Below are 6330 nucleotides of genomic sequence, written 5' to 3' on the forward strand. Positions count from 1 at the left end.
CTACTTTATTTGATCTGAATGATTAGTGGCAGCTCTGGCGATGGGGAAGTTGGGAGGATTCCAATGATCGGATCTTTGCATCTATGGCCAGCTTTCGGCATAGGGCGGGGCAGGCAATTACTTTCACTTTCCATTCAGCCTTTCCTAGATGTCCCTGCTCTCCCCACATTCCCCCATTCTCTTCACCATTTAATTATGTAGCCAGGGCATGGGGATGGACATCAGGTCCCCCATTCTGGTGCACAAACAAGATTCAGAGATGATGAAAGGCTTGTCTTAAAGGAACAGTAACATCAAAAATAAGTGTTTTAAAGTAATGAAAATATAATGCAGTGTTGCCCTGCACTGGTAAAACTGTTGTGTTTGCTTCAGAAACACTACTATTGTTTATATAAATAAGCTGCTGTGTAGCAATGGGGGCAGCCATTCAAAGGAGAAAAAGCTCATGTTACACAGCAGAGAGAAGATAAGCTCTGTCTGTCTAATGGTGTTATCCATTCGTTAACCTGTGCCATATAGCCATTTTTCAATTTCCGCCATTGCTCCACAGCAGCTTGTTAATATGAACTATAGTAGTGTTTCTGAAGCAAGCAGATCCGCTTTAACAGTGCAGGGCAACAGTACATGATATTTTCTTTACTTTAAAACAGTTACACATTTTTTGTTGTTACTGTTCCTTTAATAACAGTGTCCACAAAATGGCTCCTGCCTGCTTGCTGTAATTATGAATTACTAGATGGAAGGAAACAAGATTCAAATAATTTATATTGTGTAATTAAAGTTCATTTTGCTTGACTAATGTGATAAAATAGGATTCTGAATAATTTTTTGGGGTGATGGGTCCCCTTTAAAATTATAAAGATAATTATTACATTATTTAATATTGTGTAACTTAGACTTTTACATTTGTGACCAAGAGGCCTAAACTCTGGTTGGGGCCCTGGAGTATATGCTTTACCCAAAATCAGGTATTGACGAGGGTTAGACGTGGCCAACAATATACTAGTTATCGGGGTGCTATTATAAAAATAAGTGCTTACTTATGACTGAAAACAATGTGCAATATTTTGTATAGTTGTGTGCTTTTTATAGACAAGTATATGTCTTGATGATCATTGCTGTCTGCTTCCTTTCTGTCAAACAAACAGAGCTGTCTTGAATTATGGCAGGAATTCTAAACGCACACAAAAAGCCAACCCCCTTATATGTGGATACAGTAGTCTTAAAAACACAATAGGATTTATTTCCCTTTATGTGAAGGGTGGATTTACATTTACTAGGCACGGCTGCTCTGCACAGGGACAAGGAGAAAATTGCTCACTATAATGGCTATAGTTTTGCTCCATTCTCAGACATGCCTAATTTAGCTATGAGACTGGAAGAGATAAGAAATCTTGGCAAAGACAGGGCAAACAAACGATTACAATTTGAAAACCGATAATGCTGCACCATTTAAAGGGGTTGTTCACCTTTAAATTAACTTTTAGTATGATGTAGAGAGTCATCATTTAAGTCTGTTTGCAATTCCTTTTTTTGTTTTATTATTTGTGGTTTTTCTCTCTCTTTTTTTTTATCAGATTTCCAGCTTGCCGTTTCAGCCATTTGGTTGCTAAGGTCCAAATTACCCTAGCAACCATGCATTGATTTGAATAAGAAACTGCAATAAGTATAGGAGAGGGTCTGAATATAAGAATTAGTAATAAAAATAAAAGTAGCGATTAGTAAAAAAAAACTAGCAATTTCAATAAATTTGTAGCTTTACAAAGCATTTTCTTTAAATGGAGTTAATGAAACAATAAAAAAGTAAGACCAACTAAAAGGTTGCTTATAATTAGCCATTCTATAACACTGAGGGGCCCATTTACTTAGCTCGAGTGAAGGAATAGAGAAAAAAAACGTTTAATTTCGAATGTTTTTTTTGGCTACTTCGACCATCGAATGGGCTACTTCGACCCACGACTACGACTTCGAATTGAACGATTCGAACTAAAAATCGTTCGACCATTCGATAGTCAAAGTACTGTCTCTTTAAGAAAAAACTTCAACCCCCTAGTTCGCCACCTAAAAGCTACCAAAGTCAATGTTAGCCTATGGGGAAGGTCCCCATAGGCTGAGCTATCTTTTTTTGGTCGAACAAAAATCGTTTGGTCGAATGTTTCGAAGGATTTAATCGTTCGATCAAACGATTTTTCATTCGATCGAACGAATAGCGCTAAATCCTTCGACTTCGAATATCGAAGTCAAAGGATTTAGCGCTATTCGTTCGATCTTCAACAGTTGAATATCGAGGGTTAATTAACCCTCGATATTCGACCTAAAGTAAATTTGCCCCTAAAAGTCACCTAAAAGGTGAGCCACACCTTTAAGCTTATGTATAAATAATATAGGACTATTAAAGGCTATTGTATTATAGTGTCCCTTAATTAAAGTGAACATAGTGTTTATTTGAATCTGCCTAGTGAACCCGCATCAAACTGTCATCTTCTTTTATGCCAAGCTATCCTAACAAGAGAGAGAAAGTAAAGGCAAAATGATTCCCTTGATAAGAAAAACCTGTTTCCAGGCACTACTTCCCCATTAATCGTTTTTCACATGTCCTAAAGAGACAAATTTGCTGCATTAATCAGGAGTCGCTTTACAGTTCTGCAGCACAATGTGTTTGGCCAGTCCCTAGGCTGCAATTCCATGTGATTGAACGTCCCCTTTCCACTACTTGTCGTATCTATGAAACATTGAGCAGGGACCAAGTGTGAAATTAAGGTCTTTTCATTGGAAATGTGTTTAATACCCATTTTTTAAGGGACCATTACTTCCTTTAGGATCCCCTTGTGTGAGACTGTTTCTTGTATCCCTGAATGGAGTTTTATACCATAGGTGCAACCGTAATGTCCATTTTTAATGCTGACTTCTGAATATGATGGATCATATAATGTTATTGTACTTTCTAAGGTGCTGTTTGAAGACAATAGGACATTTCTGGCTGCTATTAATTCTGACAGGCCAGAAACTGCCAATTTTAGGCTTACCGTATATCGTGGGAAAAAAGGATAATAAAAGCTGTTTTTTTTGTTTGTAAAATGTATAATATGTACATACTGTAGGTATTTCTGAATGCAAAAGCTATTTTGATATCTTAGTTTGTGTTTTTAATGAGAGTTCTTCTATTTAATGAAGTCAAAATATGTTTTTGGTTTTTGTTCCCTTGTAATGTGGGGACATTGGCAATAAATTTGGACACAAACTTTAAAACGAGTTTTCATTTATTAATTGTTAATGTTGTTGAGTGAGGAGTTTGTGCATGTGTGGGTACATTCTAGGCTTTTCAAGTTAATACATTACTGTATATACTGTATGACAATCATATTGCTGTATGCTCCTTTCTTTGGCTTTTTCATTCTCTTCTTCCAAAGTTGCCATCTTTGTACTTCGAAGTTTTTTTTTTCTTATTGTTGCTTTAACATTATATCTTTAATTCCTTTTTTTCTCTTTTTTCATCCTTCTAGTGCCTACTTTTAAATGTTTCCTAAATGCTCCTTTTCTGTGAGCCCTTTTTTATTATCCATATTTCCCTTCTTGTACCTCAGTTATCCCCCCCATATTATCAATATGCTCTTTCCTTCTCCCCCCAAAAATTGCTGGTTGTGTGAGGCTTATGTCTCCGATACTATATTCTGTCACTATACCTACTGAACCTTAGTTAGAACATCCTTAGGGTATGAATCCACATGTATTTTAAGCATATTTGATGTGGATTTTTATGCTGTCACAGGGTAACAGAATTGATTCTAGTCTCTAACCACATGGGTGGCAATGCTGGAAAAATAGGTGCGAACAAACCAACACATTAACAATTGGATTTTCCTTTAAACAATTCACTTCCTGGATGGAGGGAGGTATGTATTACTTAGGCAAATCAATCGAAAGCATATGCTTTAGATCAATTGGATTATCCTGTTGTAGAGCACGACATACACAATTTATAACACCCATGGGTTTAATCCTAACCTGTGCTTTTAATGTCCACTTCTTTATTGCCTTGGTGCACTGCTTAAGCAAAAGGTTTTCAGTGAAACATGTCTAAATGCAGCCTAATTTTCATAATTTATAGGGGCAAGAATTGTAATGTGTGGGTTGTACAGAGGTCAGGTTGTTAAAACAAACCAAGTTTTTAAAAATAGCAGTCCGGCATCACTAACCTGATCAATCAGATTTTCTACATGGCATATAGTAGTAGGTGTAGCAGAGTAATAGAAAACCAACAGATCCAATAGTCATGACATGCAGGCTTGTTCAAAATAATAGCAGTGCACTTTGATTAAAAAGTTGATTGAGGAAAAATATATAAAGAATTGCAGAAAATGATAGGCTGCTCAGCCAAATTGATCGCAAATATTTTTTGGCAACCGAAACCGGAAAGATGTGGAAAAGTACCATTCAAATGGATAGAAGAATAGCCAGAATGGCACAGAGTCAGCCTGTGAGTACTGCAACATTAGAAGATACCTATGTGAAGCCAAGCTATCTGCAAGATAGTGCTGAAGAGGTTACAATTTGCCAAAGAACACATTGACTGGCCTAAAGAGAAATGGCTCAACATTTTGTGGACTGAAGCAAGATCTTTTTGGATCTAGGGGCTGCAAACAGTTTGTCAGATGACCCCCACACACTGAATTCAAGTCACAGTACAGTGTGAAGACAGTGAAGCATGGTGGCACAAGCATCATGATATGGGGATGTTTCTCATACTATGGTGTTGAGTCTATTTATCACATACCAGGGATCATTGATCCGTTTCAATAAAAATACTTGAAGAGGTCATGTTGTCTTATGCTGAAGGGGAAATGCCCTTGAAATGGGGTTTCAAAAGACAATGACCCCAAACACACCCGTAAACGAGCAACATCTTGGTTCCAGACCAACAAGATTGACATTATGGAGTGGCCAGCCCAATCCCTGGACCTTAATCCAATAGAAAACTGGTGGGGTGACATCAATAATGAAGTTTCTGAGGCAAAACCAAGAAATGCAAAATAATTGTGGAATGTAACAGGTGCCAGAAGTTGGTGGTTCTCAGAAACACTGCTTATACAACTAATTATTAGTTCAGTGATTCAAACGAAACCAAAATCTTAAAACGTTTTTCAGTTTATATAGTGAATGTTTGAGTCTGTAAAGAAGAATGCTATTTTTTTGAAACAGCCTTATATTGACTTTTCTAAACTTTCTGTAAAGGATTTCTTCTTCGTTTTGATTTGGAATAGAATGTGCAGTGTTCCCAATGCATTTGCATGTATGGAAAGAAAAGCTATTATAAAGATTTTGTGCTTTATTCACGTTTTTTAAACACACTGCTGTTATTCTGAACGCAACTGTATAAATAATTTAACTATGTATTCTACATGTATTATCTTTATAATCTAGAACCAAGATGCAAAATGTATAGATGCTAAAAGTATTTGGCATATAGTAGAAAATCAGATGGCACACACTTTGGCAAATGTGCCAAAGTGTGTATATATAAACCTTGGTTACTGAAACCAAGGTTTCCAGATTGATCACCACCCGAATATAGGCACAGGTTTTGCATTACCAATGATAAAAGTATTTGGCACATGGATGTTTTGCTATCTACTGTTTTAAAACACTTTTGGACAGTCAGGCAGATATCAGGCAGATATCTACCTGTGGTTGTCTTGTCATAGACATCACATTTCCTATTCATATAAATTCGAAATATCTGCCAGTGGTAAAGGGTGTGTGAAGGGTGAAATGGGCCTTGACATATAGTATTAACTTTAGCACTTCGTTGTTGCCTTAGCACTACAGCAGAACCCCTGATTTAAGTTTCCCACGCAGCTGTCTGAATTCTGGGAAGACGTTAAATCTGGGAAAGAAAAAGAACTGAATGCATGCACTTTATTTCAAATAGAGATGCATTTTGCATTGCTCTCTAGAGTCAGGGGTGTAACTACAGAGGAAGCAGACCCTGCAGCTGCAAGGGGGCCCAGGAGGTGTAGGAGGCCCCTGGCCATCTGTGGGGCCCAGTAACATCTAACTAAGCCACTACAGAGGATTAGGGTATCGGGGTTGCTATGATCTGAAGATCTGAACAACAGCTGCCAGTTGAAATATATATATAAGGAGACCCCACACATAATATTATACCTGATATCATTAGAACATACCTGCCTGTGCCATTATTATACTCTGTCCCTGGCTTGATGCCCATACTGTAACTGCCAGCTGTTCCTCTCTTCTTTCTGGAAGGCAGGTCACATGCAGGGAAGTGGACTCAAGTCCAGGTCAAGTGTCCCAAACAGCCAATACCCA

This window comes from Xenopus laevis, chromosome 5S (assembly GCF_017654675.1).
Source record: "Xenopus laevis strain J_2021 chromosome 5S, Xenopus_laevis_v10.1, whole genome shotgun sequence".
Taxonomy (NCBI): Eukaryota; Metazoa; Chordata; class Amphibia; order Anura; family Pipidae; genus Xenopus; species Xenopus laevis.